At 42.2% G+C, this 15877-nt stretch overlaps 1 long non-coding RNA gene across 2 annotated transcripts in view; it reads left to right on the forward strand.

Moving 5' to 3' along the window:
- Positions 1-15877, forward strand: part of LOC125154800 (uncharacterized) — a 102312-nt gene that overhangs the window by 343 nt on the left and 86092 nt on the right. The window lies entirely within an intron of this gene.

Raw genomic sequence — 15877 nt, forward strand, 5'->3', positions numbered from 1 at the left:
AAAAGGTCTGAAGCTTATACAGCAATCAATGTAGGCAAAGTGGAATTCTATGGGCCCCAGCTTCTCGTCCTGCCACGTCTGAGACTTTGGGAAAGTCATTTCCTCCTCTGAGACTTTGTTTTCTCCCAGTTTGGTGGGGGAGAGAAATTAGGGGGAAGGTTGGAGGCTTTAAAGGCCTAAAGAGATAATAAATAATAACCTATACATAATGTACTATATGTATAATATACACTAAAATAGCTAGCATATTATATATATATATAAAATATACCATAGCATACTGCATATTATATATTACAGTTTATATAATATACACTATAACATATAAGCACTAGTTTATATGATACGTACTCTCTTTATCATATATACTATGTAACATGAATAGCACATATATCATACATGCTATATATTATTTATATGCTATAATATATACTATATATGCTATAATATATACTGTATATAATGTAATATATCATATATATGATATATTACACCATACAACACACACTATAATAGAGATACTACATGCTATATTGAGCATAATATATTATTAGTATAATAAATAATACACCATGTGTTACATAGATTTGTATAATATAGATACTATACTATTATAATATTATATACTATGTAATATATGCACTTTATTTAATAAGGTATGGTATGTAATGTATGCTGTATTTAAGCAACTTTTATCTGTATAATATACCATACCCACTATATATGCTATTTACTATGTAATATGTCATGTACAATATAGTAAAAATGAGTTTCTTGTGAACTGAAAAGCCCCAATTAATAGGAGATGTTATTAATTAGTTCCATCGAGGTGTAAATGACTGATATGGTTTATTTTATTTTTTTATTTATAATTTTTTTTTAAATTTTTTTTTTTCAACGTTTATTTATTTTGGGGACAGAGAAAGACAGAGCATGAATGGGGGAGGGGCAGAGAGAGGGAGACACAGAATCGGAAACAGGCTCCAGGCTCTGAGCCATCAGCCCAGAGCCTGACGCGGGGCTCGAACTCACAGACCGCGAGATCGTGACCTGGCTGAAGTCGGACGCTTAACCGACTGCGCCACCCAGCCGCCCCTATTTATAATTTTTTAATGACTGACATGGCTTAAAGTGTGACCCAGACTCAGAACATTTCACATTTCACCACTGGCCCCCCACCCCCTCCAGCCCAAATATTTCTCTTGTGTCTTTACTGTTCAGTGAATGGCTCTATCCTCCTCCCAGGGTGCTCACCAAAGAGTCAGGAGTCACCGTTGCTTCCTTTCCCTTCCTCCCACTTGCACACCCTGCCACCCAGTCCTCCGACTGCCTCTGCTCGTTCTGTCTGCTCTACCTCCAGAGTGGGGCCCACATCCACCCACCACTGCCCCAGTTCAGGGCCGCATTGTCACCAGCCTAGACAACTCCAGTAGCCTCTTAGCCATTCTTTCCTGCTCCCTCCCTTGCCTCTTCATGATCTACCCTTCACATGGTAGCCTCACTGGTCCTTCGAGGGAGTAAATCCAATCACGATACCCCTCAGTTGAAAATGCTTGATTGCCTTTTCCATCACGTTTAGGATAAAACCCAAACTCTTTGCCCTGTAGGCCCTAGCTCCTGACATTTGGCTTTGTCTGGTATTACTCCCTTGACCTACTTTGCTCGCTCTACTCCTGCACATCGATGACTGTTCAACTCTCAAATATATTGTGATAGATCCCACCTCAGGGCCTTTGCACTTGCTGCTCCCATTACCTAGAATGCCCTTTGCCCAGATATCCACATGGCCCACTCTGTCACTTCACTCAGGACTCTACTCAAATGTCACTTTAACAGGGAAGACTTTCCTGACCACCCTCTAGCATATCATGCCTGTCCCCTCACTGTATACTATCTGGCTCTCTCTCTATAGAATCTACATCTATATAATCTACATCTATATAGCAGCCACATCTACAAAGTGGATATAAAGTATCCCAAAGTGTGTGTGTGTGTGTGTGTGTGTGTGTGTGTGTGTATCTAGTACATCTTATATCCTCCACATGAGAGAAAGGCTCCATAACACTCCTGTGTGAGTTTTAAATCTTTTCATGGAAAAGTGTTTGGATAGTGAGAAATTCCACAGCTGCACGTTCTGGAGGATTGCTATGTGCCAGGCATGTGCTGAGAAGCTTATTTCTTTATTTATTTTTCATTCTATCTCATGTGGCCCTCACCATCACAACAATGACTTGATGTCCGTATTATTTCAGGAGGGGAAGTCAGCTCAGAATCAATTTTATTGACATCAGCAATAATAGTAATAAGGGTTATTATATGAGTGAATGGAAGTACAACAGGTGGCCTGTTCTGAAGCTATTCTGTGTTGTATGTGAACACAAAGCATTTGGTTTTCAAGAGCAGATTGAATGGACAGTCAGGCAGTCTGGGGAGGTGAGACATCCAGTTGTTCATTCCTAGAAGAATCCTTAAAGAGGGTCAAACTTGGAGGCACCAGGGTTTATTTTATTAGGGAAGGTGGCCTTTCCTCACCTCCCTATCCACAGATCCACGGCCCGAGGAATCTGAGAAATGGCTCCCTTAGTCCTTAGGCACAATCTGTTTCCATCGGGCGACAAGCATGGCTGGCATACGGGGTCTGTACCTTTCACTGCGTCGGTGATAAACCTTGAGCCAAATCAGAGTTACTGGCCTTGTGTTCTGTCGTCTGGGACCTCCCGACTTCATGTGGTGCACTCACACCCACATGCCCTTTTATTTATGACTTTTATTGAGTCTTCTGTGAAGTCATAAATTGACCAACCCTCCAGCTGGTTCGAGCCCTCATCAGGAAGCTGTCATCAAAGTGAATCACATTCTCAGCGGCTGTTCCTTCCCCAAAGGTTCATTGCAAAGACTGGGATGTTTCCTGCCACTTGCTTGAATATCTGTCAGCTCCTGGCAGCCCAGACTTGCTAAGCCAAGGTTCTTCTTTTTTTTTTTTTTTTCCCATTAAACAAAAAAAAAGTGAAATAAAAGGTGAAGAAGAGGTGTCTGTATTTGGTCAGGGGTTCTCTCGTGTCAGTATAACATTCTGGAAAAGCTTCAATTTCTGGAGCAATGTAGTAGGTGAAGTTGACATACTTTTATTTCTGGCCCAGAAATATTCTGAGTAATTCTTGTACCAGGGACTTGGGACAAGGCAGAGATCGACATATTCCTGGGGGGATCTGGGAACCAGCAACTTAAACAGAAAGTGAGATTGGGCCTTGGACTTGGGATGGATCTGAGTGGAAGTGATTTCCCTAAAAGCCAAAGGTGCTGAAGAGTCCATGACAGCTCCTCAGACACCTGTCAGGCCCTGTGTTGAGGGTACCACATGCATTATCTCATCGATCTCTCAACAATCCTCAGTTAAGCCCCCATTTTACAGAAATGGAGACTCACAGAGGTTATAGGACTATTCAACTCACTCTCGGTCACATGGATAGTTAGTGGTAGGGCCAGCATTTGAACCCAGGTCTTATCTTAACTTTATAAAAATTCATCCATTTCAATGTACAGCTCAGTGATTTTTAGCAAATTTTACAATGTGTGCAACTATCACTACAATCCAGTTTTAGAAATTTCCATTTGCCCTCCACAAGATCCCTTTGTGCTCATTTGAATGCAATCTGCATTTTCATCTGTAGCTCCAGGCAACCCACTAATCTTCAGTATGTCTCTGTGAATTGACTTTTTTCTGGACATTTTATACAAATGGAATCATATAATATATGGTCTTTTCATCTGGCTTCTTTTATTTTTTTTATTTTTTTATTTTTTTATTTTATTTTATTTAAAAAAAAATTTTTTTTTTCAACGTTTATTTATTTTTGGGACAGAGAGAGACAGAGCATGAATGGGGGAGGGGCAGAGAGAGAGGGAGAGACAGAATCGGAGACAGGCTCCAGGCTCTGAGCCATCAGCCCAGAGCCTGATGCAGGGCTCGAACTTGCCGACCGCGAGATCGTGACCTGGCTGAAGCCGGACGCTTAACCGACTGCGCCACCCAGGCGCCCCTGGCTTCTTTTATTTATCCAGCGGTACGTCCATGTGGTTGCAAGTATTAGTAGCTCATTCATTTTTAACACCGAATAGTATTCTACTGGATGGGTATACCGCATTTGTTTATCTACTTACCAACTGATAGACTTTGGATTATTCCCATTTCCTGGCTGTTATGAATGATTCTGCTATGACCATTCACATGCATGTTTTGTGTGGCTATATGCCTTCATTTAAAAAAAAAACATTTTTTTGATGGTTATTTGTGAGAAAGAGACAGAGCACAAGAGGGGGAGGGGCAGAGAGAGAGGGAGACACAGATCTGAAGCAGGCTCCAGGCTCTGAGCTGTCAGCACAAAGCCCAATACGGGGCTGGAACCCATGAACTGCCAGATGGTGACCTGAGCTGAAGTCAGATGCTTAACCGATGGTGCCACCCAGGTGCCCCTGCCTTCATTTTTTTAAAGGTAGATTCCTAAGAGTAGCATTGCTGGGTTTAATGGTTTATGTTTAACTTTACAGAAAAACTACCAAGTTGGTTGTTTTTTAATGTTTATTTATTTATTTTTGAGACAGAGAGAGAGAGAGAACTCACACACAAGCAGGGGAGGGGCAGAGAGAGGGAGACACAGAATCCGAAGCAAGCTCCAGGCTCTGAGCTGTCACCACAGAGTCCGATGTGAGACTCAAAACCACAATCTGTGACATCATGACCTGAGCTGAACTCAAACGCCCAACTGACTGAGCCACCCAGGCACCCCCAAGCTATTTTTATTTAAAGTTGTTTTTTTTTTTAAAGTTTGGTGTGCCTAGGTGACTCTTGGTTTTGGTTTCGGTTATGATCTTATGGTTTGTGGGATTAAGCCCCACATTGGGCTCTGTGCTGACAGCGTGGAGCCTGCTTTGGATTCTGTCCTCTCTCTTCCCTCTCCCCATTCATGCTCTCTCTCTCTCTCTTAAATAAATAAGCATTAAAAAAAGGTCCAACAATTTTTTTTTTTTAAACGTAGGCTCCATGCCCAATGTGGGACTTGAACACACACTGGGTCAAAAGTCACACCCTTGTGCCTGGGTGGCTCAGTCATTTAAGGGTCTGACTTCAGCTCAGGTCATGGTTTCACGGGTTCGTGAGTTCAAGCCCAGCAGGGGGTTTGCAGCTGTCGCTTCAGATCCTCTGTCCACCCACCCCTCAGTCCCTCCCTCCCTCTCAAAAATAAATAAAAATATTTAAAAAAAAGAGAAAAGAATCACATGCTCCACAGCCAGCCAGCCAGGTACCCCCAAACTGTTTTTGAAATCACTGTGTCATTTTACACTGAAATCAGGTCCTGTGATGTTGAAGTTCATGTTCCTAATCACTGTGTTATATACACGCCTCACATTACTCCATGTCATTTATAATCTATTAATTTCAACAACCATTGCTTGATGTCTGTTCTATGCTGGACCTTGTACTAGAAGGTAGGAATAGAGGGGTCAAAGACAGGATTTTTTCCTGCCTTCTGTGGTATATTGGATTATTAATCACAATTCTTTTACCATATGACCTTGCGGTACACTAGGTGAGTGGAGTGGATTTCCCTACTCAAGGACTTGAGCTGTTGGGAAAGGCAGTCTCCTGTGTGTGGTCATTTGGCCCCAGCTTGGCCTTATGAGTGGGTTTGAGCCTGGAACGTTTCCTTACTGCGAGCGTCAGGGTTCTCACAGTCTATGCTGGGCTTAGGGCCTTGTGAAGAAAGATCTTTCTCTGTTCCCAGATTGATATGTAGTCTTGTTCTCCTTAAGCACGTGACCAGTGGCTCTCATGCACGCCCACAGCTTTCTGTATTTCAGACCCCAGTGGGAAGGTTTGAGTTCCTTCCGCTGCAGCATGAAATGGGGGTAAGTGCTGTGTTGGTGTGGAACGGATCCACTGGCCATGGCGGACTGACACATTGCACAGGCCTGGCGCTTGTGCACTAGCTCTCCTTTCTTGCTGCAAGTAAATGCTGGACCATGCTGAGCCTTATATGCATGCAGTCTGTTTTCAGCAAACCATGCACCGGCCTCTCCCTTGGGTGCACTTCTCTGCCTTTGAACTTTAGTTGCACTCATGTTTATATTCTATCCTGCAGCACAGTCTGACTACCCAGTGAAATGGTGAAATACTGGTTTTGGCTATGTGACCTGCTGTGGCCAATGGCAGTTTAGCAGATATGATGCCAACAGATACCTCAAATGTGCCTGTGTGTTTTGCTCACCTTCTTGCACTCTTATGACCCACCATAGAAAAGCATACCCTGGGTAGCTGCTGTTCCTTCGGCCTGAGGCTCTGAACAAACATATGTGGAGCTGACCTGATTCAGCTCACAGTTTAAAGTTATGTGCAGGTCACCTGTCTCTCCTTTTCCTTGAGAAGGAAAAAGGTATTGGGTCATGTCGATTCCAGGGCTGGCCATTGGGTGGCGCTGTCAACCTAGGACAGCTTGGTTGCTGTGCTGGTTATAAATACCAGCCCTTCTATAATCTACACATAATCTGTACTTCTGGGGCTGGAAATTTGCATGCTATATGTCCTATGCTTCTCTGACAGCTGGCTTCCTTTTGGGGTGCACTGGCTGGAAATCAGAGGGTGGAAAAGGAGGGAAATTTCTGTAGTTGTAGCCACAGGAGAGGTGGATTAGTTCCAGACTCCAACATCCAAGGCAGAGACAGCACTTTTTGTGCAGTGCTAGCCCTGGAGGAGGTGGCCCCCCTTTGAAAACTCCAGAAGAGATTCCTCAGTATCTCCAACACTACACTGGGTGCAGGCTCACAGATCCAACCTGTTTTTATTTTTTCTTCCAAAAATTTTTTTTTTCTTTTACAGTAGGCTCCACACTCAGCATGGAGACCAATGTGGGGCTTGAATGCATGAACCTGAGATCAAGACCTGAGCTGAGATCAAGGGTCAGACACTTAACCAACTGAGCCACCCAGGCACCCAGCATTAACAGCTTCTGATGTCTGATTATCATCCTTCTTCTTTCTGCTTATCAAACCCTCCCTTTCTAATTGTCTTCCCATCCACCCCCAAACCTTTGTAATCAATTCTTTTGTTTGGAACACCTAGAGTGGTTTCTGCTTTGCTGATATTGCTTTCTGAAGCACAAGCATAGGAAACCATTGATCTTGAGTTGGGTGGAAGGAGGGGAATGATGAGAAACTGTCCATTTCTGTGTATGAGAAAAACATTGGCCAACCTTAATTCTACAGGCCAAGGAGGGCTTCCAAATTATATTCGTGAATTCTTTTTCTTCTTACTGTTTTATATCATGAATCATTGAACAAAGATAGTCCATGATTGGATACCGCTAATCGATGCTATGCCCTCTCTTGTGACTTTTCTTTCTCGTTTGTCCTGAAGATAGGCTGAAATGAACCAGTGATACACTGAGTTAGTTTAATTGAACATCATTCCTGGAACTCTGCTTCTTTCTCTTCTGCCTTGACCTCCCACAGGAATTTAGTGACTCCAAGAGGCAGGCCAGCTAAGTGCGAAGCTACTCTGCTCACAAAATGGTGATCTTCCTACCTTTAGTTCTCCAGCCTGCCCCAGCTTACCTCTTTCTCAGAATCCATGTGGTCCCTTTTATTGAAGCCCATCAGGGTCCAGTTTTACAGACGATGTCAGGAGGAGTGATTGGGACTAGAGGAAAAGGTACCCAGGCACAGTTGCTAAAACGTCTCCTGAGGTCTGCAACAGCCCCCAAGGTCTCTGTTGATTACTTTAAGCAAAGCTCTTCAGTTTCTCTGTGGGGAACTTCTCTCTAAGTGACTACAATCAGGTTAGGCAGGTGACTGAGGAAACAAGGCTGAACAATGGGTTTTCCATTCAAGTTAGTTCATATCAGCAAGAAGCCCTAAATCTGGGTTTTTTTTCAGCCTCACTTGGAGATGAAGGAAAGAGTTTAGTCACCCTGCTGTGGAAAAAATAGGCCATTATTGTCAAAAGAAGGGACCTGTCCTAGATTTGAGAGATGCATGTTGTCCTGGATGGTTTCTAGGTCTCAGTGGGATGGCCTGTTGATATCAGCTCCCCCCTGTACCTAAGAAGGATATGAACGTGAAGGTGAATTCTTTGTGGAGCCAGACACCCGGGATCTGATATCTGAAGCTGTCGGCATCATGTCAGCTTATCTACTTTTCCCAACTCCCCACTAGAGAAATCCTGTTTCCTTTCAAGCGTACGTCACGCTGATTTCATTTCAGTCACACAACCAGCCTGGTCCTTATCACACTGGCTCAGAAGCATCTGTAGAAGGACTCCTTCCTGGAACCAGGCAATCAGCGTTCAAGGGGCAGCTGGACCTCACCAGAGTCATGTGCCTTTGGGAAAGTTGTCCTACCTCTGAGAACCTCAGTTACTCCACCTGCAAGATGGGGGTGGTGCGAAAGTCTGTGCTACTTACCTCGCAGAGTTGTGGTGACTGTCAGAGTGGATGATGTAATGTCAGTGTAGGGAAAAATGTAGTCCTCAGCTGTCTGGGTTTGTGTCCATTCTCTCACACATCAGAAATTGCATCAGCACTCAAGATACAGGTGACATTTTATGTACCACTATTCATTTGTAGCTCCTGACCATTTGGTTGACGCTTGGATATCAGCTGGCTTGTTAATGCCCTGACCAAAGTCTCATCCGTTTGTATGACAAAGATCTTCCATGTTCTAAGCTACTGCTTCTCAAACTTTTCATGTACATGAGTCACCAGAGATATTGTTAAAATGCAGATTCTGATTCAGTGGGTCTGAGGGGGAGGGGCAGAGATACTGCATTTCCCACAGACTGCTGGGTGATACCCACACTGCTGGTGTAAAGATCACATTTGGAGTAGCAAGAGTCTGAGAAATGTCTCTCCTTTGCACTCGCTTGATGTGATGCCACACCTGTATTTACCTGTTTCAAGTTCAAATCCACCTTCTACAGTCTTGAATAAGCTAACACCTCAACAGAAATCATACAGAGATTACGGTAACCACAAGTACCCCCGCTGTAGGGAAGAAACAATAATGTCTGCCTAAGGACCGAAACTTGGTAGTGAAGGGTTTGTGGTGCACCATTGGCTGTAAGCTGCCCGGCACTAAGGGAAGCTCTTGTGTGGGTCAGAGCAGAGTTGGCCATTTCCCTTGTCCCTTTATGAGCAAAAGCTTGAGTGCCTGCACATTTTTGCCTTCCTGGATGTTGCCAACCCCCAATACATGTCTGATGAGCTAAAAGGGTTTTGAGTGAGTAGGAAATTAAGCAGTCTTCCCCCTCCGCCAGTTGGAGTTCTGTCTATTGCTCCAAACCTCAGAAAAACCAATGATACCTTCATCAGAACCTCTTCTCCCCCCCAATGTTTCATTTCTTTCCACATATAGCCAAACTGGCCACCCAACAGTGAACATCCACCCCTCTTGTCCTGTAAGTTCAGATTTATAAGGGCAGGGCAGAGAGATGCCTCAGGCTCTGGCAGTTGGTATTTCCTGTAGCCCTGAAATAACCACTTTTATTCTCATGGCCCATATTGAAATACAAATCTCCCGCTATTCATTTAGAGGACACAAGTGGCACCCATCAATTTTGCACACTTGCACCTGTGCTTCCCCCATCCCCCAGAGCAATGGTCTTCCACAATGACCGAGTCCTTTTGACATGAATAAGTCTAGTGTCAAAGCATGGTGTGGCTCAAAAAACCCATGCACCAAAAGATATAAAATATTTTATTGTGTTTTTACATTATGAAGCACTGGGGAGTGTAAGAATCTTTCTTCCTTTGATCTTTTTTTCGCTTTCCTCTCCTCTTTTCTCCCTCCCTCCCTTCCTTCTTTTCACCTATATCTACCTTTCTGTGTAACATCTATGTGTTGGAGATTAGAAGAATAACCAGAAAGAGAGAAGGGGGGAAAAGGATTCAAATAAGGGAAAATGGAAGGTAAATAGATTCCATAATTTTTGAAGGTTATGAGTGTCAAGATTTCAGGCTTTTCTTTTTTTTTTTTTTTCAAAAATTTTTTTAACATTTTATTTATTTTTGAGACAGAGAGAGACAGAGCATGAACGGGGGAGGGGCAGAGAGAGGGGGAGACACAGAATGGAAGCAGACTCCAGGCTCTGAGCCATCAGCCCAGAGCCCGACGCGGGGCTCGAACTCAGGGACCGCGAGATCGTGACCTGAGCTGAAGTCGGACGCTCAACCGACTGAGCCACCCAGGCGCCCCATGATTTCAGGCTTTTCTTTTGCTCCCCACAAAACAAGCAAGCAGGCAAATGAAGAAACCCTGCAGGGACTGACACAAGATGAACAAAGTTTTAGAAGCTTTTCCTCAGAAAAAAAAGCCATGCTGATTTACAAGCAGAGTATCTGTTGCGAGGATTTGGAAGGAGATGAAAATGTATCACTAGCCATCTAGACGTTTGTCAAAACAACTGAATTCTATGAAGTGGAAAGGATGCACGAAAGAACCAATATTAGGGAAGGAAGTTTGAAATGGGCTCTATTGTGTCAGAATTTTTCTACAAAGACAGGGAAGCTTTCAACTGTGTGGGACAAAGGCTCTCACTAAATGAGAAACCAACAGACCTTGTAGAGGGGTGTTTAATTTCACCTTGAAGGTCACTTGGCTTTGTCAACTCCGGACGTGTGGTCAAACCCGCTTCTGCTCAAACATGTCAGTATTTTTCTTCAGCATCCTCCCTGGGTCCCGGGGCATATGTCTACTTTAGGGATTTAGTGCCCACCTCTTGGATATGGGGAGAGGTGCACGACACCTTGATCTACAGTCCTGCCGTGACTGTTTACAGATGGGAGAGGTAATTCCCCTAAAAGAGAAAGGGGTGCTGTTATCAGAAGAATGAGGAATGGATACTCTCATCTGAAAACAACAAATACTTCCTGTACTTGGGAGGTGATACTTGATTCCAATTTTGCATTCAGCCTCTGTTGATGGCACAGGTTCCCAGATGACTCTGGGCCTGACTTCCCATGCCGTGCCTTTGTCCTACTGAAGCATTACATCCCAGTAGCAATGAGTGCTTCTAATGCTCAGATCTTGGTTCCTAAATAGCATTGTCCACAGAAAGTTACCAGAGCTCCTTGGAGAAATGGATGATCGTAGGGTCATGGCAGGAAAGGTGCGAGGTATACCTGAAACATCTTTTGTTCATCAGAAAATATGGAGTGCTAAAAAAAATGATGGAGGCATGTCACAATAATCCAGGAGCCAGCCCAAAGCCAGATCCCACTGGCCAAATCTGGGATAATCTGAGCATCAAAATCACTAATGGTAGTTATGGAGTGTATATAACACATGGGATTAAAGAAGAATCCACGAGTTCATGTTGATATTAAGAAAGAAAAAGATGAGGGAGGGAGAGGGGAAAGTGCTGAAGGACATCAGGTAATGAATGTAGAAGAAATGACGAGTTTACCAACTCACGTTTTGCAACCACCCTGGAAATACTCGATTCAGGCAGGAATCAGCAACCTAGGCAGAAACCATTAGGTGAATTATTCTGGAGAAGAGTGTAATACCAGTCTCAAGATATCTCCCCACGGATTACTGATTAATTCACAGTAAAGGCACCCTGGGAATGGAGAACTGTGCGGGCACCACCTTAGCTGAGTCATCAAACTTATCATCATGTGCCTCCTGATATGAGCACTGAGCATGTCACAGAAATACCTATGTGGTATTCTTGCCCAAATTATCACCATGAGGAGACAATCCAATAAATCCAAGTTGAGGGGCATTGTGCAAAACAACTGGCCTGGACTTCTCAAAAATATTAACGTCCTAAAAATAAGCAAGCAAACAAACAAACACATTTGAGAGCTGTTCTAGATGAAAGGAGAATAAAAGGGAAAGCACAATGAAATGTGATATGCGAACTTTGATTGGGTCCTGGCCTGCCCCCCACCCCCCAAAAAATCCCACTATAAAGGACATTACAGGGACAATTGGGAAAATTTGAATATGGACGGATTATTAGATAATAGTATTACATTGATAGTCGATCTCCAGAGTGTGGTAATTAAGCTATAATTTTATAGCTCAACGTCCTTACTCTTAGGAAATACATGACAAGCTCTGTAGGATTGAACTACCTGCAGTTTACTCTCAAACGGTTCAGCACTATATATATATATATATATATATATATATATATATATATATATATGGCAAAATGTTAACAACTCATCACATCTAAATTTTGGATGTATGTTTTCTTCTTGTTGGACCTTTCTTACAACTCTATCATAGATATGAAGCTTTTTTTAAAAAAAAGGTATTTTTAAAAATATTTATTTTGAGAGAGAGGGAGAGACAGAGCATGAGCAGGGGAGGGGCAGAGAAAGAGGGAGACAGAGAATCCGAAGAAGGCTCCATGCTCTGAGCTGTTAGCACAGAGCCCAAAATGGGGTTCAGACCCACAAACGGTGAGATCATAACCTGAGTCCAAGTCAGACGCTTAACTGACTGAGCCACCCAGGTGCCCTCATAAATGTGAAGTTTTTAAATGTTAAAAGTTGGGTAAGAGTGCATCTGTGGGGTCCCAGTCTTGGCAAGGATGTTGGGTTCACTCTCAGCCTTCTGGGCCCTCCTCTTTGTCTGCACAGCACAACACTGGTGACAGTTGCTTTTTCAGATTTTCACAGTAAAAGGTGTTGGCATCCTCGGCCATTGACCAAACCGTGTTCCAAGGATGTATTTCCAAGTCCAGCTGGAGAGAGAAATGGACATATCGGGAAGATGGGTCTTGAAATGGCTGGCAGTAAATTTATGGGCTTGTGCCCTAAGGGCTGTCTTCAGGGCTTGCCAAGTGAGCTCTCTGAATAGTGAAGATTAGTCCCAGAATTGCAAGTCAATTTATGTCAGTTAAGTGGGGACCCCAGAAACCTCAAAAGAAAAAACTGACAGATTTGACCATATACCAATTAAAATTTCTGAGGCATTATGCAGGGTGAACTCTAAATAATGAGAACTCATGGCAGAGTTACTATCCCTAATACTCATAGTTACTGCCAGCTGATTTAAAACAAAAACACCCCAATAGGAAATTAGGCAAGAGGAGGTAAACAGGCAAGTCACAATGCAGGATGTGCAAATGACCAATAAAAATCTGAAGCTATATGCAACTTTCCTGTGTTTAAAGATTTTTCATTTGACTTTTAAATGAAATACAATTATATATTCATCAGATTGGAAAAAGTTATTAAAACGGTTGATGTTATCTACAGTGGGAAAGAAAATAATGTTTTATATACTGCTGGTGTGACAGTAAATCACAACATTTTTAGGGAAGGCATTTTCTGTTAAAATTTTAATTTTTTTTAATGTTTATTTATTTTGGAGACAGAGAGAGACAGAGCATGAACAGGGGAGGGTCAGAGAGAGGGACACACAGAATCTGAAACAGGCTCCAGGCTCTGAGCTGTCAGCACAGAGCCCAACACGGGGCTCGAACTCCTGGACCGCGAGATCATGACCCGAGCCGAAGTCAGATGCTTAACCGACTGAGCCACCCAGGCACCCCTCTGTTAAAATTTTAAAAAGAGCACATGCTTTGATACAGAAGTTACACTTTGAGGAATCCATACTATAAGGAACAAAGGCATCGGTAGCTAAGGATATGTGTTAGTAGCTAAGGATATGTTGTATATGAGTTCTCCTAATAGCTCTAGAAGGCAACAATAGGACCAACCTGAATTGGAGACCACCTGAATGTCTATTAACAGAGGAATGGTTGATGAATGAATGGCTCATTCATTTACTTGCTGTATATATTTTAAGCATCTACTATATGCTAGGCATAATTCTAGATACTGGGGATAGGGCAGTGAATAATACAGATTTTGTCCCTTTATCATGAAGCTTAGTGTGTGTGTGTGTGTGTGTGTGTGTGTAGCAAGGGAAAGACAATAAATAAGAGAAAAAATAAGGAAGATAATCTCAAATAGTGATACATGTTACAAACAAAATAAAAGGAGGATAATGAGTTAGAGAGTGGCTGGATGGGGGTCACATTTGAATAAGGTGGTCACGGATGCCTCTCTGAGGAGGTGATATTTGAACAGAGACCTGAATGATGGCAGGGAGCCAGGTCTGGGAACATCTTGATGAAAAGTGTGCCAGGCAGAGGGAATAGTAAATATAAGTGGGCAGGAATAAGTGATCAAGGAGTAAAAAAGACCAGTGTGGCTGGAGCCTCGTGGGAGAGGAGGAGAGTGATATGATGTGAGATAAGAGAAGGTGGGGCGATCACATAGGGCTTTGAGGCCATGAAAGGAGTTTCATTTTCATTTTAGTACATGTAATAGGAGTTCAGATTTTAACACACAACACTCAAAATTATGTTCCTGTATCTGTATAACTATTTTACCTTTATCTACCCATCTATATCTCTATGTATCTGTATCCGTCTATACCTGTAGCCATGGCTATAGCTATATCCACTTTACTGTCTAATGCTATTTAAATTCACTTATTGGAAAAGTTGTGTTTTTGCAACAACTTGGCTATATATGTTTACTTATTTTATTTTATTTTAATTTTTTTTAAAGTTTATTTATTTATTTTGAGAGAGAGACAGAGAGAGTGAGTGGGGGAGGCGCAGAGAGAGAGAGGGAGAGAGAAAATTCCAAGCAGGCTCCGCACTCTCGGTGCAGAGCCTGATGCGGGGCTCAAAGTCACAAACTGTGAGATCATGACCTGAGCCGAAACCAAGAGTTGAACGCTTAACCACCTGAGCCACCTAGGTGCCCCTACATTTACTTTTTAACTTGCAAGTTTTATGAAACCTAAAAATGCATCAAGTATTTCCAATGAAAATTTAACATCTGAATTGAGATGTGTTGCCTATGTAAAGTACACACTGGGTTAAGAAAAAAATGAATATAAAATATCTCAATAATAATTATAAAATATTGATTACATGTTAAAATGATAATTAAAATAATTAATAATAATAATTAAAAATATACTTAACTTCTTATGTATCTTTTTAGAATAACAGCTTAATTGATATATAATTCATACATAATTCACCATTTGGAGTGTACAATCTGATTTTTAGTATATTCACAGTTGTGTAACCATCACTACAATCAATTCTAGAACAGTTCCATCCCTAAAATGAAACCCCCAAGCCCATTAATAATCGCTCATCGTTGTCCCCAACCCTCCTGGCCCTAGGAGACCACTAACCCACTTTCTATCTTTATGGATTGGTCTTTTCTGGATATGTCATATAAATGGCATCATATAATATGTAGTTTTGTGTGTGGTTTCTTTCACTTAACATAATGTTTTCAAGGTTCATCTGCATTGTAGCATGGATCAGTACTCCATTCCTTTTTGTTGTGGAGTAATATTCTATTATGTACTACAGTTTGTTGATGGACATTTGGTTTGTTTTCACTTTTTGGCTCTAGTGAATGATGCTGATAGAACATTTGTATACATGTTTTGTGTGGACCATGATTTGATTTCTCCTGGGTATACATGGAGGAGCGGAATTGCTGGGTTGCTTTTTTTTTTTTTTTTTTTACTTTATTGGTTGCAAGACAATTTAAAATTACAATTGTGGCTTGCATTATTTCTTTTGCACAGTGCTGGTCTAACCACATCAGATTTCCTCAGGAGACCCCATTCTGCTGAGTAAAGGGAAAATATTTAAATTTGCCAATTAGAAGTATCTGTCTCTTCCAGTTTCAAAAAGTTTTTTTTTTTGTACGTAAAACAATCTTTTTCAGGTAAATATTCAGCTGGTTTAAAAATCCATTTCCCTTTTGGGACCATTTCTCTTTCTTGTCCTACCTGCTTCCAAAGATGGTATTCCAGAGAGAGCTTG

This window comes from Prionailurus viverrinus, chromosome E3 (genome assembly GCF_022837055.1).
Source record: "Prionailurus viverrinus isolate Anna chromosome E3, UM_Priviv_1.0, whole genome shotgun sequence".
Classification (NCBI taxonomy): Eukaryota; Metazoa; Chordata; class Mammalia; order Carnivora; family Felidae; genus Prionailurus; species Prionailurus viverrinus.